This window comes from Chionomys nivalis, chromosome 10, assembly GCF_950005125.1.
Source record: "Chionomys nivalis chromosome 10, mChiNiv1.1, whole genome shotgun sequence".
Taxonomy (NCBI): Eukaryota; Metazoa; Chordata; class Mammalia; order Rodentia; family Cricetidae; genus Chionomys; species Chionomys nivalis.
Genome location: NC_080095.1, coordinates 81,519,949 through 81,532,416, shown reverse-complemented (window position 1 = coordinate 81,532,416; position 12,468 = coordinate 81,519,949).

Below are 12,468 nucleotides of genomic sequence, written 5' to 3'. Positions count from 1 at the left end.
CAGATGTACAAGAGCCAGAATATTAAGCCATCAAAAGATAATTCATGGGAAAACTGCTGATTCCATGTACTTTGGACAAAACATAGTCCTAAAAATATGTTTCAGAAGGCTTGCTTGGTATTGTATAACTACTTGGGTTATGTGGTTTTCATTTTTTTTTTTCATTTTTTTAGTAAACCATTGGTCCTACATTTAATTGTTCACCACACAGGGAGGTTTTCCAAGCTTCCAAACAGAATCTTATTAAACTCTATTAAAGTTTAGGATGAGGTTTACATGACGATACTACCTAATAATGTATAAAAACAGGAGTTTTTAAAATATTCATTCAGTGTGTGTCCTATTCAAAACTATATTTATATAAACTTTAGTAAAATTATTGCCGTAAAACCTTTGCCGGAGTTACCAGAAGCGGTTGTGACAAGCCTGGCAAACCAGGTTTCAAAGAAGTCTGCTTGTTCTGGGCATGCGCAGTTAAAGCACCTTACGGAGCATGCACGTGAGGCCCAGGTGTCACAGACTACCACAATGGGCTGCAGAAGACTATCATTGCAACGCAGACTGATTCTCAGTTGATAGCAATTTTCAGAATCTCACATTTGTATCTGACGATCTCAGATCCTGACACACCTCTGTGAAGGATTCCCAATCTTTGTGTCCCGTTATACAAGGTAACTGCTTTCCATCAACCCGGGATACTGACGCTCTGTTTAACAACGTCCCTACTAGATACCTCCCTCCCTCTCTCTTTTCTTAACTTTGTTTTGATTTATTCAATGTGTCTTTCACACCATGCATCTCGACCCCATTCATTTCCCCTTTCCCTTCACATCCACCCTCTGCCCCTGCAACATCTCCACCCCCTACCCCCAAAAAATAAAATCTAAGAGGAAAAAAGGAAAAACTAAAAAGCTCATCATGGAAGCTGTAGTGAGTCACACAGAGAACCCCTTGACCGTGTATCTTTACTTGTAAGTGATGGTTACAAAGAATCACTGGTCTGGTTTGAGGCCTCTGGTTTCTGTTACACCATCAATACTGGGCTCTTACTGGGACTCCTCCCGTGTGTTCTGTTGCTGCCTGTGTTGTGGAGGTCCTGCAGCTTTGCGTCTGCAGGTCAGGCCACTTCACGTGATCCAGCAGATCATAGACGGGGTGGATATTGGGACTGGAAAAGTCATAACCCTTGTTCTGAGCCTAGGCAGCTGCAGGGTTGGTCAGCCTGCCGGTTCTCCCCTGCCCTCACCACCAGGATGAGCTCTCCAGCATTGCCCCCACCCCCCCGCCCCGCTAATTCTCCCGGGCAGCAATGAGAGAGGGATGGGGCCAGTTCTGCTTTCATGATCTCAGAGTCTGTTCTACCTCACCTACACCATCAGGACCAGCTCTACTGTGTTGCCCTGGTGAGGGGCAGGGGCCCCTCTCCCGAGTGCTGCAGCTGAGGGGCAGGAACAATCCTCCCTCTCTTAAGACCACGGGGCCAGCTCCTCCCATCGGCCTCAATCATTGACGGGCAGGCAGGAGGGGGCATTTTTCTACCACTGATGCTGCCACGAGACAGATGAATAATGGGAACAGTTCTCCCATGCTCACAGGTTTGGGGCTGGCTTACTCACACCTCCGGATAACAGGGTTGGCTATTTTGTGCTGCCCTGGTAACATGGAAAGCCTTCTCTCCTGACTCTCACAGCCAGGGGGTTGAAGGTACCACATCTATGACCACAAGGCCAGCTCTCCCACCTGCCTCAGGCAAGAAGGGTGCTGGGGGATAAGGGCATCTCTCCCCAACTTATATGAGCGTATGGAAGATGAAGAGTGGGGCTAGCTCTCCATGCTTAGGACATTGGGGTTCACTCACCTGCACCTCAGCCAACAGCATTGGCTCTATTAGTGGTGCCTAGGTGAGGTACAGGGCCTGCTCTCCCAAGTGATGCAGTTGGGAGGGGCCAGGGACATGTCTTCAGCTCTTGTGACCCTAGGGCCTGCTCTCCCACCTGCCTCAGGCATTGGTGGTGGGAGGGGGAGGGCATCTTTCCCCCACCCATGCTACCACAAGACAGATGAGTAGTGGGGGCAGGTCACCCATGCTCACAGTCTGGGGAGTCTCACCTACACCTCTATTATTGTGTATTGTGCTGCCCAGGCAAGGTGCAGGGCCTGCTGGCCCAAGTGTAGCATCCGATGGGGGGGGGGGCGGTGCAGGGATAGCTCTCTAACTCATAACCATAGGGACAGCTCTCCCTCAGTCTTTGAAAGTTGGGGGGCATCTCTCTCCAGCCCATGCCACCTCATGGCAGATGAGGAGTATGGCTTGGTCTCCCACACTTGTCCTCAGGGTTGGCTCAACTGTCCCCTTGTCAGCAGGGTCAGCTCTGCTGTGTTGCCCAGGTGAAGTGCAGGGCTCACTTTCCCAACTTCTGCAGTTTCTCACAGGGGTCAGCTCCCTCCCCTTCAGGAGGCAGTGTGGACCTGAGAGGAGGGCATCTACCTCATTCTTACTACCCTACTGCAGCCAAGGGAGGCAGTGCCAACAATGTTCCTCTCGAGCTTCCAGGGCTTCTCTACTGTCCTGCCTGGGTGAGGCGCATATTTTCTTCTGAGTGTTACAGCTGGTGAGGGGTTGCAGCAGGTCCCCCACATTCTTCAGATGGCAAGGAGTGAGGGGAAGGGGGTGTCTTTCCCTCACCCATCCCACCACATGGTACATGAGAGAGGTGTGACCCATTCTTCCATCCCCAAGCTCTCAGGGCCATTTGCCCATGTCCCTGCACACAGGGGTGAGCTCTATGGTGCTGTCCAGATATGGTGCAGGACCCTCTCTCCTGAGCACTTGAGCCAGTGAGGGAAGGGGCCAGTTCTCCCTAGGGTTGCAGCCAGTGGGGTCGGGGCTAACTCTGTCCAACCTTGTCTCCTCGGCTTTGATGGCATAAGGGACCAGAGACATCAAAAGAGACAGCGGCTGTGTCACTCCAGGTACTAGATGTAAGGATGCTAGCAGCAGCCCAGGCCCATACAACACCTTGGTCCTGAGTGACAATCGAGTCACTCACCTCAGCCCGCTCCCTTCCTTCCCCTCTCACCTCTTCAGATATACCTCCGTCCACAGCCATGAACCATCCCCATACCCCCCTCCCCCACATATTACACAGTACCTCTGCTCATTCTAACAGTGCCCATCTGACTGGTGCTACAAGGTGCTGATTGGGTCCCAGTTTTCTCCCTGGAGCCCAGGGTGGACAAACCCAGACCTGTGTATGGGTCTCCTTGTCCTGCATGATGCTAGGCTGGGTCATGTTGAGGAATTTATAGATATGGGTTTCCTTAGTTATGATAAAAGATAAAGTAGATATAAATATTATAACTGTAATTCTTGCTTGATAACTGTTTTGTTATATGTAATTTTACTATGTTAAAGTTAAAGCCTTCTTTTTTGTTTAAACAGAAAAAGGGGAAATGATGTAGGAGGTTTTTCTGTCTATGTGTTGCTTTCATTGGTTGAATAAAGAAACTGCCTTGGCCTTTTGATAGGGCAGCACATAGGTAGGTGAAGTAGACAGAACTAAATTCTGGGAAGAAGAAAGCAGAGTAAGAGAGAGCTGCCATGGAGCTGCCAGGTCAGACATGCCGAATCTTTCCTAGTAAGCCACAACCTCATGGTGACATACAGATTATTAAAAGTGGGTTGAATCAAGATGTGAGAGTTAGCCAATAAGAGGCTAGAGCTAATGGCCAAGCAGTATTTTAATTAATACAATTTCTATGTGATTATTTTGGGGGTTAAGCTAGCCAGGTGACCAGAACAAAGGGCTCGTGTTCGTACAACATCCCTCACTTGTTGGATGAAGTCTCTCTGATGATAATGATGCCGGGAATATAGGAGAGTATCATCAGGAATCATCTCATTGACTTTTTCCTGTCCTATTTGGTTTTATCCTATGTCTCTAGGTTATCCAGTCTCTGGTTCCTGGCCCTCCAGGCAGTCAGGCTTGAGCTCCCTCTAGTGGCATGGGTTTCAGTTTGGACCAGTCATTGGTTCACCACTCCCACAAGGTCTACAACACTTTTACCCTAGGGGAAAAATTAGTTCAAAGTTGAGTGACTGGATTGGTGTCCCAACTCTTTCACTTTGGAAGTCTTGCCTGGTCACAGAAGACAGTTGTTTCAGGGTCTGAGTCCATCATTACTAGGAGTCTTCACTGGGGTCACCCTTGAGGTCTCCTTGGAGTCTTCATTGCACTAGATTGCTACCTCACACAGGAAATGATCCCCGATTTGAGTTTTCTCTTCCAGTACTCTCTCTTTCAAACCCTCACCTAATCCATTCTATTCACATCCTCACTTGCCTCAAGTCCACCCATGAAATCTACTTCCCCTTCACAAGGAGATGGATGTGTCCCCCTTTGAGGCCTCCTTGTTACTTAGACTCTCTGGATCTGTGGATTGTACAATGATTATCCTTTATTTACAGCAGTGTCCACTTATAGATGAACATATATGATGTTTGTCTGTCTGGTCTGGATTGCCTCACACAGGATGGTTTTTCCTAGGTCCATCCATTTGCCAGCAGATTTCATTTTTTTAACAGCTGAGTAATATTCCATTGTTTAGATGAACCACATTTTCTTTATCCATTCTTCAGTTGACATTTTCTGGCTATTATAAATAGACCTGCTAAGAACACAGTTGAAAGTATCCTTGTGGTAGGATGGTATATACCCAGTAGTGGTCTTGAGGTAGGTCAGTTACCAGTTTTCTGAGAAATTACTATATTGATTTTCATAGTAGTTGTATGAGTTTACACACTACCAGCAATGAAGGAGTGTTCCCCTTGCTCCACATTCTCTCCATCATGAGCTGTCACTTGTGGTTTTGATCTTAGCCATTCTGACAGTTGTGAGATGGAATCTAGGCAATGTGTTATGATTTTTCTTCTCTTGAAAACTCTTAATCCAGGGCCCCATAGTGCATCAAATAACATTCAGCACCACTGTCTTCCATGCTCCTACTACTAAGGCCCATCATGCAGCACTTAAAGCATTCAAAGTTCAACTGTGTAAAGGAAAACATTTAATGAGCTGCCTTATAGTTTTAGAGATTTAGTCCATTATCATCATGGTGGAACATGGCAGTGTTCAGGCAGACATAGTACAGGAGAAGGAGCTAAGAGTCCTACATTTGATTTTTAGGAAAGGAGAAGTGAGCTGAGACACTGGGAGTACCTTGAGCATATATGAGACCCCCAAAGCCTGCCTTCACATTGACATACTTCCTCAAACAAAGCCATAATTACACCAAGAAAGCCAAATCTAATAGTGACACTCTCTATGAATAAGCTTATAGGGACCAATTTCAAACCACCACATCAATATTTGAGATTCTTCTGTAGAGAATTCTGTTTCTATCTGTACCCCATTTTAGTTGAATTGCTTGGTTTCTTGAAATCTAGTTTCTTCAGTCCTTTATATTTTGGATATTAGTCCTTTTCAGATATGGGGTTGATAAAGTAATCCATAACTCTTCAATTTAGTTTCAGGCCAATTTTTTAGACAAGGGCAAAAACAGTCACATTCTTAACCAAAATATCATAAGAACAGTTTCTAGGTTACACACCAACATTACTCAACTCTGAAACCACGTTAACCAGGCTCCTATAATACAAATCATCTTTAGCACCACTGTCTTTCATTTTGCCACTAGTATGGCCAATTAAGCACTGTTTAAAGCATTCCACTGCTTTCCAGATCCAAAGTACCAGAATCCTCATTCCTCTGAAGAAAAGCATGGTCGGGCCTAACACAGCAATGCCCCACTCCTGGTACCAACTTCTGTCTTAGGGTTTCTATCACTATGAAGAAACACCATGACCACAGCAACTCTTATAAAGGAAAACATTTACTTGGGACTGGCTCACAGTTTAGAGGTTTGGTCAGTTATCATCTTGGCAGGAAACCTGGTAGCATGAGGGCAGGAATGGGGTGGGAGAGGTAGGTGGCTGAGAGTTGAAGTGTGAATCTAATATTCAGTCAAGAATTACATTAACAATCTCTAGTTCATAGCATTCAACAAGTTCAGAGAAAATACTCCATATCCACCCTATCTTGGTGTTGTGCTTTATTTGTTTTCTATCATACATTACCAAGCCAAAACTATCATTTTATGTCTCTCAACCTTATACACTTTACAATTCTTTCATGAGTTTCTTTTCTGAACTTGTCAATAAGGAAGATTTTAACTATCTAATCTTTAATTCCATCAGAGACCTGAGAAGGAAATAATATTATCTTAGGAAACAGGAAGTGCAAACAAGTAACTTCCAAAATGTAAGAAATGACAGAAACATCTGACTGCCTAGACAGTCACTCAAGGTTTCTCTGTAACATTGGAGCAGCCATCTTTGTTCTACAGGCCTAGAATATCTTTAAGAGCTTTTTATAAAGTAGAATATTCTGAAGGGCTGTCCTACCTTATCTTCACAAAGTTCAGCAGTCACTTTCCTTTATGTCCTGCTTGTCCAATTTGGACAGCACTATCAGCAGTCCAGGCAAAGGCAGTTTCTTTCCCAGTGGCTAAGTTTTGCCACAAAAAAAGTAAATTCTATATGGAGTTTCTTCAATGCCCATTATCTCTAAAGTAGATTGGTGCTACCAGGAACAGATATACCTCAATTTCATAATAAAAAAGAATGTATGTTACTTAAAATCTTAAATGCCATATTCTGTAGATCTCTGAAGTATTTGAGGACCACCTGTCTATCTAAAATATATCCCTGTTTGACCTTGAAAACATACCTGTATGGCAAGATTGGTTGCAATAGGTGACTACTATGCTGCATTTCTTGATTATCCTAAATAGTTTGTAATAATAACTTTCAAGGACTAGAAATTTGCATTTCATTATTAAATGAGCTGTATAGGTACAATACCTTGAACAAGATTAGAAATGTATGTATAGTATGTTCTAACAAAAATAACCCTAAATTCATATCAATATACAAAAATCCATATCAATGTAAAATATTTAAGATTAGTAGTTGCCTTTTTGATTTTAAAGTAGATTCAATAACGTACCCTTTTATCCTATTTCTCTTCCCCTCTTTCTATTAAGAATGGGATCCTTGAATCTAATCTCCTTTGTTCAGCTTTTTTTTCCTGACCATCATCAATAACAACTTGTAACTAAGCCCCCTAATTAATTGTGACAAATAAGGTCATTTGAAAAAGGGTTGTAGGTAGGCATTTCTAGAAATATTTTTTTTAAAGAATTATCCAAAGAGAATGCCTCTCCCATCTGGAGTATGCAGAAGGTATGGCAAAGGCCAACATTGGACCAATGAATGTAGATCAACAAGGGATAGGAAAGGCAACCCTTTGCCACCAGTAAAAGCCTTGGGTGGCATCTCTCAGGCCTCCATATCAAATTTGGTTCAGTAATTCCCTGTCATCATGGGGAAAATTTTTCCACAGAGCAATTAAATGACTTAATGCCTATTGTAAAAATTTTTTTTTTTTGCTCTGAATGATAGAATAGCTTTAGAAGATAAATATTTTGGAAGAAACCATAAAGCAAATATTTTGGTAAACGTCTATAAATGATCAAAGACTAAAGTTAAAAATATGAATAAATGATATTGTCATTGAAGATCTTGCAGACTTTAAAGATGTGTTGACCTCCTTATGTGTTCCATTGGGGAAGAAGTTTTACTTTTGTTTCCTCAGGGAAAAAAAATGCTATGGATACCACCAAAATTGATGAAGATTAGATTTGAACAAGAAAAACCTCTTAATTAGAAGAGGTGATAGTTCATCAGGCAGCATGACCATTCAATCTAAACTAATTTGTAAAACTAACAAATGCTTTTCATTGGATCAGATATAACTTACCAATAGGGAATCTTCCCAAAGTTAGGGTTGGGGCAAGAGTTTATTTTTGTCTATTCAGGAGAATGAAGACATCCAGCTAAGAAATCTGAAGAACAATAGACAAATGAGATATGTGAAGAAGAAGGACAAACTGTCCAAAAAAAAAATGTCCCAAGAAAAAGAATAAATTGGTCTACTGATATGTCACATCTCCAACAGGATAAAATGTCACAAATCTTCCCAAATGTTTGTTTCTGCTGTTCTCTTCAGATACATAATGCATATGATCTTTTTGTAGTCCCAGTTCAATTAAAAATTAAAGCTGACTTTGAAGTTAGAGTGTGGCTCTCTCCTTTTCTAAAATCTTGTTTAAATGGTTGTTAGAGGAAAATCCAGAACCTCTGTATCATGTCAATGACTTACCTGATGTGGGACAGAAGAAAAACCAAAATTTAGGGAGTATTTTTTTTTGCCACTAATCTCATAGTTCTTTAGTTATATTTTGACTCTTTAAAACTTTTCTTAGGTATAAATACTTTCTCAAAATTCATAGGATTAACATTTAAACTTTTTGTCATGATATTAATGGCCATAATAGTGTAGTAACTACTTCTAGAAAAAGACTTCATCTGACTTCCTGTACATGATTTCAGGTTTGGGTCTCTATCATGTAAAAAGAAATTGAGTTTTGTACTCTGGATGTATATAACAAATTTTGGTCCTTTAACCTCTTCAAGATCTGCTGCATATAGCATTTAAAATGTTTAAGTTTTCTGCAGTGAACCATGACCATGCCTTGAAGTGACCTGTGAAGTCTCCAAAAGGAACATGGAGCCCCACAGCGATGACTACAACTGGATTGTGCTAATACCACCTAAAGGTCAGCTTTGAACTGCAAACTTCTTAGGACAGTTTCAGTGTGACGAGCTGAGATGGTCCAGCCTCACAGACCACTCTAGCCAGGACTTGAGACAAGCCCTGCATTTTCCCATTTTGCAGTGATTGGACAGCAATTGATATAACTTGCTCTCCCAGGACTTGATAACCACCCCAATTTAGGAATAAAGCAAGAATAAGCAAGCCAATAATGTTTATAATTGGCATTATGTAAATCCCATCTCAGTTCATCATTTAATTGGTCTGTTTTTAAACCATTCATTATGTAATCATACAGAAACCTAACTCCCTCCATCATAATTGTATTTCTCATTTTTAACGTGGGGAAAAAACTTTTTTTTTAAATTAATTCTCCCTTTAAGAATCCTCAATTATCTGAACAAGTCTGCTGTCGATGACAGTGATGATGACGGTGAAGTGGGAGGCTGCTGCTGCTGCATAGAACAGTAGAAGCCCGAGCGACTTTTCAAGGCATCAAGGCAGCTACCTAGTTCGCCAGCATCCCAGGGAGGAAGTGCAGGGAAAGACCCATGATCCACTGGGAAAGGGAGCCCACTGTCTGGAAAATGCACACGCGGGATTGGGGGGAAAGCATGCGCAGCAGTTGTCTAAGAGCAGAACTGGCTGGTGTGAGGGGCTAACTCTGGGCATTTGGAGCCCAGGAGTCTGTGGAGATTGCTGCAGAGAGGCTGCAACAGAAAAATCCCAGGCTTGCTCAGAGGAATTGAAGGATAAAAAATGAAAGCCCATCTTTCCACTCTGGCTGCTTGCAACTTCAGCCTGTGCTGGTGGCTGCAAAGTGACAGGCAAGTGGCTTTTTTTGTGAATCCATGCCCTAAAAATCAGATTACAAATGAAATAATAACCTAATTGGTCTTATCAATAAAAGCCCAGAGTCAGTTATCGAGGTAAACACAGAAATATATCAGGGAAGCAAAGGAACAGCCAGTCTCTTCTTCCTCTCGCCTCCAACTGAAAGGGGTCAAGATTCTGTCTCCTCCCAGCCTTATCGTTTCCTCTCTCTGTCCAGTATTATCACTTCCTGTCTTCTCTCCGGATAGACCTTCGGACCTCTATGGTTAACTAGTGGCCAGCTCTGCCCTCTGGTCTCCAGGGAGGCTTTATTGTCAGAACACAAACAAAATATCACAACAGAGAGTTCTACATCTTGATCTACAGGAGCAGAAGCAGACTGTGTACCGCACTGGGTGTAGCTTGAGCATATGGAACCACAAAGACCACCCCCATGGTGACACACTTCCTCCAATAAGGCTCTATACCTATTCCAACAAGGTCACAATTTCCAATACTTCCACTCCCTATGCCCCAAACATTCAAACACATGCGTCTATGGAGGGCCATACCTATTCAACCACCACAACATCCCTCTTAAATTTGGTTTGAAGTCTATTTTGTTACCTATTAGAATAGCTAAACCAGCTTGATTCTTTGGTCCATTTGCTTGGAAAATGTTTTCCAGCTGTTTATTAAGTACTACAAATATCTGTCTTTGATGTTGAGGTGTGCTTTTTATATACAGCTGAAGCATGGACCCTGTTTTCATATCCATTTTATTAGCCTGAGAATTGAGTCCAGTGATATTGAAAGATTTCTATGAGCTATGATTTCTAATTCTTGTTATTTTGTTTGCGGTGGTGCTGGTGCTGATGTGTATTTGTGTGTGTTTACCTTCTTTTGATTATTGCTTAAATTTGACTTCATCATGGAATATCCTGTTTTTTCCATCTATGATGACTGAAAGTTTTGCTGGGTATAGTAGTCTGGGCTGGAATCTTCAGTCTCTTGGGGTCTGCAGCACATTGGCCCAGGCCCTTATGACTTGTAGAGTCTCCATTGAGAAGGTGTAATTCTAATAGATCTGCCTTTATTTTTTATTTGCTCTTTTTCCATTGAATCTTTTAATATTCTTGCTTTGTTCTGAATGTTTAATGTAGTCATTATGTGGCAAGAGGAATTTCTTTTCTTGTCCAATTTATTTGGTGTTTTGTATAATACTTGTACTTTATAGATATCTCCTTCAGGTTAGGAAAATTTTCTTCTATGATTTTGCTGAAAATGCTTTCTAGGCCTTTGAGTTGCAATTCTTCATTTATTCCTAATATTTTTAGGTTTGCTCTTTCATAATTTCCCTGATTTCCTGGATGTTTTGTGTCAGGAATTTTGTAGATTTAATATTTTCTTTGGCCAATGTACCCATCTCTTCTATTTTTATCTTCAACACCTGAGATTCTCTTCTATCTCTTATATTTTGTTGGTAATGCTAGTGTCTGTAGTTCCTGTTTGCTTAACTAGATTTTTATTTTCAGAATTCCCTTAGTTTGTGATTTCTTTATTGCTTCTATTTATAATTTCAGGTCTTGAACATTTTTATTTGTTTCTTTAAACTATTTGTTTATGCTTTCCTAAATTTTTTAAGGGATTTATTCATTTCTTTTTTAAGGACTTCAATCATCTTCATGAAGTTGGTTTTATGGTCTTTTTCTTGTGCTTCTGCTGTGTTGGAATATTCAGGGCTTGCAATAGTAAGATAACTGTATTCTGGTAGTGACATATTGTCCTGACTATTGTTGTGTTCTTACACTGGCCTCTAGGCAACCGATTTTGGGTTATTATAGGTCTAGATGCCGATTTCTGAGTTTGTCTTTGTTAGATGGGTGTTTTGTTCCTGGCTTATGCTTCTTTTCTGGTCTTCTGGTTGTTGAGGCCTGTAGTTGAACAGGGAGTCTGCCCTCAAGTTGGACTAGACTTCTGGCAGTTGTCATGGTCTCTGGTAGAACAAGGAGTCTCATCTCCATGTTGGGGCCTAGGGCACAGAGACTAGGAGTGTGCAGGTCCGAGGGTGGGCAGATGCTGAGAGAGTGGAAAAATGGGGGAGTTTGGCAGACATGCAGCCTACCTAGATTTCAAGCAGTCTGTGTGCTCTGTACCTCAAATATTCTTGGCTTCTACAACTCTCTTACATATTTTATGATACCTTAACTAAATTATTTTGAATTTTTATATGATACAAACAATTTTATATGTTTATACTATTATTTCAAATAAATTCATTATTTGAGAATTTCATACATTTATGCATTTTGATCATATTAACCACAATAATCCTCCCCACACCTCCCACAATCCACATGATCATTTCTGCTTCCCAACCTCATGTCCCTTTCTCACAGTCCACTGAGTCTGCTCAGTGCTGTGCTTGTGTACACCGAGTCTGCTCAGTGCTGTGCTTGTGTGCATTCATGTAGGTTATTCACATGGGCAACCTAACAAGGGTGACTTCTGTGAAAAAAAACATTTGACTTTTTCTATCCTGGAGGCCTTTAACTGCCAAAGCTCCTCACCTAGGGGTGGGACTATAAGAGCCCCTCTCCAGTCTGTCCTAAATTTTTGACTGGCTTGATCTCATGTAGGTCTTGTTCAGGCACCAGAGACTTTTTTGAGCTCATGAATGCAATGAATCCGGCCTGTCTAAAATAGACAATTTTGCCACAGTCTCCCTCAGCTTACAGTATTTTTCCCTCCTTTTCCAAAAGGTTCCTCGAGCTTTGTGGAGAGTGTGTGACACAGATGTCACACTGGGGCTGGGCATTCCACACTACTCATTCTCTGCATTGTGAACAGCTGTGTGGTTCTGTATCTATTGGCATCTGCTGAAAAAAAAAAGAGAGAGAGAGAGAGAGATATCTTCCTT